We start from the raw sequence: 12,411 nt of genomic DNA, 5'->3' as shown, positions 1-12,411 counted from the left end.
CTACAAGATGGTAGTGACACGAGGATTTTCAAATCAGGGCAAAATGATAGGAAAGAAATGGTCATTTTCTGTGTGTCAGAAGGTGAATATGATACCAATGCCTATTGGGCAAAGACAGCCACACAATAAGCATACACAAGGAAGCTCTTCACGTATGGCTTGGGTTACCTAGAACCAAGTCATTAATAGGGGGTGGCCAGACTAATTATGAGATTGGAAAGGAAAGAAATGAGTAGGAGCAACATTCCTTGCGAGTAGGGTTTTGTGTAACAGAATATAAAGTCTTTATTGCAGACTTTATGACAGGGAAGGGAATGACTAATAATCAAACAACATCTCCCCGATCTTGAAATAAAAATTTCCAAATGTCTATCTCACAGGTCTTGCTCCTAGAGCCTCCTTTCTGTTCAGCCCAACATAAAACAGTTTTGCAGGTTAATGCGCCCGTTAAACCTCCACCGGCCAGGCCCTCCTTAGCAGTCCCTGCTGTAGGGGTTGTAAATAAGGAGCTGTGCATGGGATTTTGCTGAATAAAAGAGAGTTTGTGCTTCTAAAGTCACAACCAGCCTTCCCCTCTCCCCATCAACCCCTTTAATTTAAAGTTGGCGGCTTGTCTCTTCACCTTGTCAAGTTTCAAATACTTTTCCTTTTCCTCTAACCATGATAGGGAAATATCAAGTTCGCTGCAGAGGAAGAAGTGCTTCAATTATGCATCTAAATGTACTTGTTGCACAAAAGAGCCCCGGTGCTGATTTGCCAAACTGCTTTGAGGGACAAACTTTGGCCCTCGCCACCCTGAGGACAAAAGCAGGCACACATAAATGCCGCGACAGCTCCTGGCATGGCCCCGGTCAGGCCACATATTCATGCCAAGAGTGTGGAATTTCCCTGTCACATAAAACCACAGCAGGGTCAAGAGGCAGATACACGAATCAAGGAGCAGAGCAGGAACTTTCAGTGTCTCCTCTCTAGCTTCAAAGATGGGGGAGACGAAGCAGTCCTTCTGGCAGGTTTCGATGGAATGAAATGTCCAAGCAAAGTAACTTCAGTCCGCCAGTGAACCTGCCAGCAGATCCACAAAGTGATAAATAATAAACAAATATGCACTGAATACATATTCTGTGCAAGGTACTAAGATAAGAACTTGTTAGGAGCATAGAGAAATGGAGCAGAGTTCTGCTCTCAATGGGGGTGAAAGCCCAGACACTGCTGATTAGCCATACATGACAGCATGTGGATGTCCCATGAGTGACAGGTGTCTCTCCAATAGCCATTACCCCTTCTCCCTGGCTAAGAGAACTTTGATTTTGTTCAAGCACCAAGTGGCTATGTGTTTTCCTAAGGGGCTGAGCTGCTTCACGGGTCTAGGGGATGAATTTATTTTTTTTAATTATTATTTTTTTAAGACACTTAGGCTGGAGTGCAATGGTGCCCTCTCAGCTCACTGCAATCTTCATCTCCCAGGTTCAAGCAATTATTGTGCCTCAGCCTCCTAAGTAGCTGCGATTATAGGTATGAGCCACCACATCTAGCTAATTTTTGTATTTTTAGTAAAGAGGGGGTTTTGCCATGTTGGCCAGGCTGGTCTCAAACTGTGACCTCAAGTGATCTGCCTGCCTGGGCCTCCCAAAGTGCTGGGATTACCAGGCATGAGCCACCACGCCCAGTCAGGGATGAATCTTGATTGGTCAAAACCAATGGTTCTTTTTTTATTTGAGATGGAGTCTCTCTTTGTCGCCCAGGCTGGAGTGCAGTGGAGCGATCTCGGCTCACTGCAAGCTCTGCCTCCGGTTCTAAATTCTGCCTGCACATTATAGTCACCAAGAGAGTAGTTTAAAACTTCCATAACTGGGCCCCACCTCTAGACTCTGATTTAATGGGTTGGACATAAAATCCAAAATCCAATCGTTTTCAAACTTCTCTGGGTGATTGTAATGTACTGCCAATGCTGGGGATCAATGGTCTAAATCAACATTTCATTCCCTTCTCAGTGATTGGCTTCTCATGTGATTCAGTTCAGGTCAAAGATATGTGGACGTGTCGGGAGGATTCCAGGAATATTTTCTATGGTTTAAAAAGACAAAAGGAAGCTGTATGTGCTTTCCCGTTTTCCAAGCTTTGGACAGCGTTTCTAAAGAAGGAAGGTTTGAACAGGTGCAAGCAATTGTGATGGTGAAAGGAAAAGTCAACAAGGGCTAATATCCAGAGGAAGGCAGAAGAGAAAGATGGAAGGAAATGGGTCCATGATGACACTGCTGGACCAATGAAGTAACTAGAACTGCAACCTCCCTGCCTCTAGACCAGTGGACCTAAAACTTGGTTGCATTCTGTAAACACCTGATGTGTTTTTTAAAATATGGATGCATGGGCCTCACCCCTAGAGGATCTCATTTCATTGGTAAGTGGTGAAGTGTTATCATCAGGATTTTAAAAATACCCCCAGGTGGTTATGTTGTGCAGCCAAGTTTGAGAACCACCGCTCTAGATGTCTTGTTGAGTGAGACAATTTCCCATTTGTAAGCCAGTGGTTCACAAAGTGTGTTCCCCCTGACCAACAGCATTAGCCTTACCTGGGAACTCGTTTGAAATGCAAATTTTTGGGCTTTTCCCCTGCCCTGCCTAATCAGAAAATTTGGGGGTTGGGAGCAGCAATTTGTGGTTTCACAAGTCCTCCTGGTATTTTAATGCATGCTACAGCTTAAAAACCACTGATTGAAAATACTTGGCTCCTTGTTTTCTGTTCCTTGCAGTCCAAAGCATCCTAACTGATGCAGAAACCCGGAGGGAAAAAGAATGACCTCAGCTGACAGGATTTGGATGGATGAGGTGGAAGGGAGCAAAGCATGCAAACCTCTCATATAGAATAGAATTTTTACAGTATATGTAGGAAGTGGGAGGGATGGAGGGGGGCAGTGGGATGCCAATCTAGTGGCAGCAGAAGAAGTTTCTAAATAGTTCAGAAAACCACATCTAAAAACACAAATTAGAGCTATATTCATTAGGACCTTAAGTGAGAGGTTAAATATATTAATAATGCATTATCCTGTAAGTAATGGCAAGCCACTAAAGCATTTGAAAGAGAACAGTTTTAAGGGGGAAAAGAGCAAAAGTGATATTTTAGATGATATTTTAGATGATTAAACTGGATGTGTAAATTGGGTAGATTGAGGGGAAAGGAGAAGGAAGGTGCAGGGAGACCAATTTGGAGACTGCACATACATTCTGGTGTCCTTCCTCAGCATCTGAAATATTCTCTGTGATGCTGAGGAATAGGAAGCTTCATCAAGTAGACACTGGGCCTAATCCTGCTTAGAAGTGGGACTCAGAAAAGCTGCTTCAACCTCCACTCTCCCAGGTGCCTGAGCTTCCACCCAGTGTCTCTTCACTGGAGTGTTAGTTTCCAGCAATGCAAAGCCCCACCGATTCCCTTATGGTGATGAGGATGAGGTAAGTCATTCTCTAGGAAATAAAGAGAGGAGGAATCAGGTTCATGGTCGGGGAGATCCTGCCTGCTGTGAGTGCTGTTTCCCAAGCTGGACCAGAAATAACTGCAATAGTGCAGAATTCTCTGCCTGCTCACAGGTTGTGGTTTTTGTGCTGGCGGTCACACAGCCTGAAGTGCCAGGCATCACAAAACATAACTTACAGCTTTTTCTCTTGGCTGATATCACATCAGTGATATGAAATCTCTCCCACTGCCATCATTAGAACCAGCTGGTTGGTTGTCACTCTCAAAGAATGGCTTAAAATCATCCCGGTTTTGAGAAATTCCATTTACTAGGAAGACTTCCATGTTGGATGCAAAATTAAAATCATGCAAGATGACATATGTTTGAAATACACTTCAGATAAAGATTTGCCTTTTGAGTTACATTTTCCTCAATAGTTTATTATAAAAATTGTCAAATACAGAAAAGTTGAAAGAATTGTACAGTGAACAAGAACATTTTGCTATATTGCTTTACCATATATCTGTCCAACTACCCAGCTCTATCCACCCTTCAGTCCATTTAATTTCTTTGATATATTCAAAGTTGCAAACATCAGTATACTTCACCCCTAAACACATTGAAATGAACATTTTAAACTAGAGTTCAATATTGTTCCTTTTTTAGGTTAAATTTACACTGAATAAAATGTGCAAATCTTAAATGTACCATTCTATGAGTTTCCAATCACCTTAGGCTTATATTTATATTTTAATAAAACTCACATTAATGATTTGGCATGTCCTAAGTGTGTGTCTTGCCGCAGTGTTTTTGTCAGCTGTGTAACAAGAAATAAGCAGATAGCACAGCGCGATGTGTTAAAAACATCTTATCATTTTCACATAATAAAACAGGTACTTTTTCATCTAATGTTCATGAGATAATAAATATTGTCTGGTGTTAGAAGTCAATAGCAATTAAAACATTAATTGAAAATGTCCTCCTCTCCTTCTTGTAATGTCTTGAAAGGATTAACTGGTGGGTTTCTTGAAATAACAGGATGACCTGTTTAAAAAAGAAAAACTTTATTTGCAAATAGCCTCTGTGTGAATCAGGGTTTTCTTAGGATTGTATAACCTAAACCAAACACATCAGGTGCTGAGGCTGATGTAAGACACCAGCTGCCACCATAACCCCTGATTTCCAATGTTTTGTTTATAAAGAAAACCTCTTTACACACACTGATTGACTAATCGGTAACCAGGATAAATGTAAACTTTCAAAAGAGAACATTTAAAATAAATTCTTGCCTACTGGTGCTTTAGATAAAATAAGACTTCACTTGAAAAAAAATTCCATGGTTAAAAAAAAAGTTTGAAAACCACTGAATCTTATCCATCTCCCTCAGCCTATTGGTGAGAAAACTGAAGCATGAGGACCAGAACTCTTGGCTCTTTTGGTTCTAGTCCCTTTCCACTATGTACTATAGAAATTAAATTAATCATAAGTATTTATCGTACACGATTATGTGCCCAGCAGTGTTTGATTCATGGGGTTTAGAAAAGTAGGCTAAAATATGGTGCCCGTCTCATTCTAGACAATTAGCCCCAGAGATGAGCTTCTGATGGTGATGAAGAAGAGAGACATGCGTAAGACAATGCAGGGATGGCATGAGTTCTAAACTGCATGGATTACAGAAGCATGACTTGAATCCAGAGGAGGGGACTGGAATCGCTGGGTAAAATAAGTTTGTGTAAGGAAAGGGGAGGTTGTGAACAGCACTCAACAGGCATCCTAGGATGTGTTTTGTGTACAAAGATGTGTAGATTCACTGGTACAGCACATATTCTATAGTGCCTTTGGGAGTTGTCTAAGCTGATTGCTCATTTCATTTACTATGGGAAAATTCTAAATTCTCCACATTTCCATTGACCTCATCTCCAGACCTTGGGATTTGCCTTCTAGTTTGGAGTAACGCCAACTCTAAATAAAGTCAAACCTACAGGGGTCCCATTATCGCTAATCTAGAAGGGACTGGAGATTCTTTCTTTCCTATCTTTCTTCCTTCCTTCCTTCCTTCCTTCCTTCCTTCCTTCCTTCCTTCCACTTGCAAATGGAGAGCATGAGGATAGGAACAAGACAACAGCAACACAGGATTTTCTAAAATAATAAAAAAAATTTTTTTAATTACAAAAAAAAAAAAAAAAAACTTGCAGCAAAATGGTAAGAAATGAAACCACTAGCAAGATCATGTCCAATCCAGACAGAGGAGGTCAGCAGCTGGATTCAATTAACTTTGCACAAAAGTCCCCCAGCAAGACTTCCGTCTTCTGAAGTGATAAGCATTACCCATGTTACAAAGATTATTTAATTTTCTAATATATTGGTCTTTGGCATTGTTCAGATTTGGTTCCCCTAATACTGGAAGCTCTAAACCTCCTGGTTCACTGCTTTGAAAATCTAAAACATATGACAAAGAAATTCTAGTGAACTCAACAAGAAATCTTGCTTATTCAAAATTACCAGTCAATTCAAATGTCCTGCCATATAAGTGGAGTGCCATATGTTCAAAGCCTGTAAAATTTAGATGTTGTTTACCCAAGCAGCTTGCTAGGATGGCAGCCCAGGCATGAAAAACGTCGGCACTCACTCCGGTAACTGTACACTGCTCTCACTCCCAACCTGGAACCGGCTATTGATATTCAATAGTGCCCCAGGGCCCCAGGAAAGTTCTTAAATAACCCTGCTTGTTGTAAGCACTCAAAGCTACCTTTTGGAGACCATTGCCTGTAGCTGTGCAGCCCCAAGAATACTAACTAGGTCATTCACAAAACACAGATGCTCTCAAATGATCTGAGCATTCCCAAAAGTCATCCTGCTGTCCTGAACTTTTACTTTTTTTGGTCAGAAACTCAGGCTATGCCTGCATATGTCTGCCCCCTAAAAAGCACCATGATTATACTACATTTCTTATGTCTACATGCCAAACCAAGTGATATTGCCTGATTTTTTATATCTGCATCTTCTAAATGTCTCTGAGCAATATCCACTCAACCTCAACATCCTGCAGAGGCAAATATCTAAGTAAATATTATCGTGGGATAAAGTATTCATGAAGAGCGAGCGGAGTCTTTTTTTGTTGAGAATGGGTAGGTTTACGGGAAATTTACTACCTTTTCTTCCACAATCAAGGAAGACTTAGTAAGGAATTTATGTGCACACAGAAGAAAATGTGTTTCAATTTGAGGCAAAATGAATCTTAATTCTATATAAGAAAGTAATCATCTTGCAGTGAGCCGAGATCACGCCACTGCACTCCAGCCTGGTGACAGAGCGAGACTCCATTTCAAAAAGAAAAAGAAAAAAGAAAAAACAAAGACAAAAAGAAGAAAAAAAAGAAAGTAACCATCAGAGTCAGAGTCAGATATCGCTCCTTGGTGGCTTCATCATACGAGGATATCTCAAAGGTCTCCTAGAAGCAAGCAAGGTGTTCCAGGATGGTAGGAGGGTGATTACATGTGAGGTCATAGTTTAGCCAAATTTCTTCAGCACTAAGTTTATTCTTTGCCAGTTCAGAGCAGCCTCCTCTTAATACCGCTTTTGGGGCCAATGGATCCTGTTGTATATGCTGCTGAAAGGAAGTGAGAATCTAAAGGCATCAGAATTCAATATAGTTCCTTATGAGTTCTAGAAAGGAGCCTGGGTCCCTAGCGTCTGCCTGGCCTGACAAATTGAATTAACCGGCTTCCTGGAAGCAGCAGGTGACCCTTTCCATTAAGCCGGTAGATATTTTATTGTCATCTTTGACTGATGAGCTATTCATGGAATTCCTCTCCTCTTTGAGATTTCACTCACTTAAATTCCTATTACGCATCATGTATGCAGCCCACATGAAGATAACATGGCTTGATTCTCCTTGATGGAGCAAGCGAATGCCTCCTGAAATTGATTATATTGGTGTTGCGACTTTAAGTGAGGGCTGAGCTTAGGATATCGATCTCAGTTTGCAAAATGTTTCTTTAATCACTTGATTGGCTGTTCTTTGAGGTATTTAAACTGGCTTCCTGCCCCTGGGCTGAATATCCAGATCCCAGGTTCGTTTCTAAGATGATTAGGGCCAGGGGTAGTTGAGTTAGTAGTCCAAGGGCTACAGACCTAATCCTCAAAAACAGATCAAGATGCTCTGTAGACACTGGGAGGGGAAAGTGAAAGAGGATGAGAAAGAGAACAGACATTGTTGGGCAAATGACAAATAGCCCTTCATCCACAATAGATGAGATACCTCTTTCCAAAACACTCAGGCGACATCCTGCCAACAGGGTGTTCAATATCTAACAGCCACTCCATCAACAAGGAATTAGAGCAGCTTCAGGAGGAGGCAGATCCATAGACAAGGGGATGTCCTGAAAGCCCAAGCTCACAGCGGGGAGCCCCCCAGGCCGGGTCCAAGAATCTGATATGGGACTGGTTCCTGCAGATGTGTCAGGAGAGCAGCACCAGAAAAACCACATCTTTTGGGCTCACAGACCTCTTCGTAAGTCATTCCCAGCCTCCTGAGGAGCAGCACGCTGGCCAGCTCTGATGAGGTTCACAAGTTCACTCCACTGACAAAGCCTGAACCTCTGAGTCCAGCCCACAGTCATGTTTCACTCAGGCTTTCAAGGAGCTGGTGTTCACTGAACATTTCCACAGCTGAGAAAAGTCCCGAGTCCTCAGAGGTGTTGTTGTTTGTGTGTTTAACCTCTCAGAGACTCCAAGAAGAGTAATGTTACAAAGAACTCCAGCTCCAGAGGCAGGAAAAACCTGAGTTCTGATCCCAACTTACTAGCTGTTTGACCTTGAACAAGTTACCTCACCTTTTAAAACATCAATTCCTCATCTGCAAAATAGTGCCTACCTTGTGGTCATTGTAAACTTTTGAGCAATAGATTAGATAATGCTGGCAAAGCCCATGCATGGGACAGTGCCTGTCACAGAGTAAGAGCTCAGGGCACCATGGTTATTATTGTCCCCTTCAGCCACACAGTTTTCTCAGCATCTAAGTCACACACAGAAACACACACACATACACATACTCAGTCTCCTTCCACTGTCCTCTAACCTCTAGTTCTCCGAAAAGTAGAAATTCTGGCCAAGCATGGTGGCTTACATGTGTAGTCCCAGCACTTTGGGAGGCCGAAGCAGGTGGATCACCTAAGGTCAGGAGTTTGAGACCAACCTGACCAACAGGGAAAAATCAGTCTCTACAAAAATACAAAAGTTAGCCAGGAATGGTGGCAGCTGTCTGTAGTCCCAGCTACTCCAAATGCTGAGCCAGAAGAATTGCTTAAACCCAGGAGGCGGAGGTTGCAGTGAGCTAAGTTCACGCCACTGCACTCCAGCCTGGGCAACAAAGTGAGACTCCATCGCGTGCGCACGCGCACACACACACACACACACACACACACACACAGTACAAATTCTAGCAATATAAGATATTTTTTATTCCTAAAACCTAGGAAGGCTCAAAAATATTTAATGAGTGCTCTCTATATGCAACGTGCTGAGCTAGACACCATGTCAGGCGCTTTAAAGGTGGCTGCAAAATTGTGTCAAAGAATTGGGAAATGGAGGTAGATAGAAAACTTAAGTCACAAAGGCCTCTCTTTCTTTTTCAAACAGTTCCTGAAATTCTATCTTCTTTAGAGAAAGTTTGCTAAATAAGAAGGGGAGGGAGTGCTGCTGGAAATCTTCCATGAGCCATTCCCTTAGGGGAGATACCCAGACTAAGACATTAGGCCATATGATGAGTGAGGACAGGAGTGAAAATAGTACCTGAAGCTCCCAACAAAGATGTAGGAACATTGATGGTTATTAGTGACTTAACTGTGCATCGACAAATCTTAATATCACTATGCCTAATACCTAATCTAGCCTTATGAATGGCATCAGAATTTCCCTCTTTGAAGGCATCGCTATCAAGTTCTGGCTTTTTCTGAGGATATGTCATCTCTAGGACCCAGCTGGAGGCCAAGCAGACAGAAAGGAGAATAAATCCACAAGGTATTTACACCCTTCCCTTAATCCCAAAGCAATATATATGAATATTATACCTATAAAAACAGACTTTCATATACGCCACACATATATATCATGCCCTTGCTCTTGGCAAGCACCCAACTAGCCCCAGCTGCAGCCTTAAGCAAAATCTCTTAGCAGCCACTTGTGGTGGCCATGAAATATGATCAGGCTGGAGTCATATTTCTGATACCTGTTCAACTTTGAAAACAAAGTCTGGAGAAACAACTGAATTTATCCTCAGGTTGCCCATTCAAAAAATGGAGAAAGCCCAAGGATTTTCTCTCTTGGCACAGATTTGTAAACTCGTTCAACCAAAGTTAAACTGGGGACTTTCTGAGAATATATGTCTCATGGAAGGCAATAAGGGAAATTTAACCACGTGACAACCCTGCTTAGGTTGGTGCAGACATTCTACAGAAGAGGACAAGCCAGCCTCTGCCAAGCCCTGAGACTCCTGAAATGATTAGGGGAGCATAGAAAATTCAGCCGAACTGTGGACAGGGTGAATTTCCACAAATCTATAACTCCATTTGCTTACTCCGCTCCATGAAGGCACTGCAGTGTTTTCAATTCCAATTCAATGTGTATGTGTTTAGTCACTAATGTGTGTCTACGGATGGTGTTTGTTTGAAGTGTCAGAAGTGGTGAGGGGAGGCCAGGGAAAGACTCCAGAGAGGTGTAAGCCATAACTCCTGCCTCCCAGAGTTCACTATCTACAGATAGTAAACTGCACACACCCACACCCACACACCCCCAACACACACACACTTCACATACACACACAAAGAGAGGAATCAGAATGGATTAGAGAAATCTCCATGGAGAATGGTGATATGGTTTGGCTGTGTCCCCACCCAAATCTCATGTGAATTGTAGTTCCCATAATCCCCACGTGTCATGGGAGAGACCTAGTGGGAGGTAACTGAATCATGAGGGCAGTTACCTCCATGCTTTTCTTGTGATCGTGAGTGAGTTCTCAAAAGATCTGATGGTTTTATAAAGGGCTTTTCCCCAACTTCGCTCTGCACTTCTTGCTGCAGCCATGAGAAGAAGGACGTGATGGCTTCGCCCTTTCACCATGATTGTAAGTTTCCTGAGGCCTCCCCAGCCATGCTAAACTGTGAGTCAGTCAAACCTCTTTCTTTTATAAACTACTCAGTCTTGGGTATGTCCTTATTAGCAGCGTGAGAACGAACTAATACAAATGGGGACGTGAACTTGGACTTAGTGTTCATTCATTCATTCACTCATTCACCAAATAGTCACACCCTACGCACCCCAATGTTCCAGGCACTGGAAATGTGGTAAGCAAAACAAGGTGCAGAACCTGTTCTCATGGTGCTTTCTAAAAGACGACCAGACTTTCATCACATTTCTTTGTAGAGCCAATGGTGACAGTTTCCACATCCTTGCTTTCACCCTTCATGTAGTCCATCCAGTTAGTCATCTATTTCCATTGTTCCTGGTGCTTCTCCAAGAATCTTCCTAAGGGCTCCCATTTATTGATGGCTTTGAACCAATTTTGTTGTTGTTGTCGTTTTTTGTTTTTTTGAGACAGAGTCTCGCTCTGTCACCAGGTTGGAGTGCAGTGGCGCAATCTCGGCTCACTGCAACCTCCGCCTCCCAGGTTCAAGTGATTCTCTTGCCTCAGCCTCCCAAGTAGATGGGACTACGGGCACGTGCCATCATGCCCAGCTAATTTTTGTATTTTTAGTAGAGATGAGGTTTCACCATATTGGTCAGGATGCTCTCCATCTCTTGACCTCATGATCTGCCCACCTCGGTCTCCCAAAGTGCTGGGATTACAGGCATGAGCCACTATGCCTGGTCTGAACCAATGTTATATAGTCAATGTGCTTATCCTCACTTTCAGCTTAGGGTTCAGACCCAGAGAGGTTTACATTTGGCCCAAGTCACACAGCTTAGAAGAATTCAGATGCAAGCCTCTCAGATTCTAAAGCAACCTACTCTATGAGGTATTCCTTAAAGATCTAGTTGTACAGCTTAAAGACTTTGTGGAACACATATGTTGTTATCACCTTCCTCAGAATAAAGAGGAAATGGTGCAGGTGGATATAAGGTTTTAAAAGCTTCCTTTTAACCACAATGCAATACCACCTTACTCCTGCAAGAATGGCCACAATCAAAGAATCAAATGACCGTAGATGTTGCCGTGGATGCAGCGATCAGGGCACACTTCTACACTGCTGGTGGGAATGTAAACTACTACAGCCACTATCGAAAACAGTGTGGAGATTCCTTAAAGAACTAAAAATAGAACTACCATTTAATCCAGCAATCCCACTACTGGGTGTCTACCCAGAGGAAAAGAGGTCATTATTCGAAAAAGATACTTGCACATGCTGTTTATAGCAGCACAATTCGCAATTGCACAATCATGGAACCAACCCAAATGCCCATCAATCAATAAGAGGATAAAGAAACTGTGACATATATATACACATAGATCGATCGATCGATCGATAGATATGTATATATAAAATGGAATACTACTCAGCCATAAAAGGAATGAATTAACAGCACTTCCAGTGACCTGGATGAGATTAGAGACTATTATTCTAAGTGAAGTAACTCAGGAATGGAAAACTAAACACCATATGTTCTCACTGATACATGGGAGCTAAGCTATAAGGATACAAAGGCATAAGAATGATACAATGGGGTAAGGGATAAAAAGCTACACATACGGTGCAGTGTATACTGCTCAGGTGATGGGTACACCATGGTCTCACAAATCACCACTAAAGAACTTACTCATGTAACCAAATGCCACCTGTACCCCAATAACTAATGGAAAAATAAAATAAAGAAGCTTCCTTTTGTGGCTCTCAAAAAGTAGTTAACCCAGTCAAATGACAATTATACCTTTATTTCTCCTTGGCCAATAAATGAACAACAAATA

The sequence above is a fragment of the Macaca thibetana genome, chromosome 6 (assembly GCF_024542745.1).
Source record: "Macaca thibetana thibetana isolate TM-01 chromosome 6, ASM2454274v1, whole genome shotgun sequence".
NCBI classification, from domain to species: Eukaryota; Metazoa; Chordata; class Mammalia; order Primates; family Cercopithecidae; genus Macaca; species Macaca thibetana.
The sequence above is the reverse complement of the archived record's forward strand: the minus strand, read 5'-3'. Positions refer to the sequence as shown.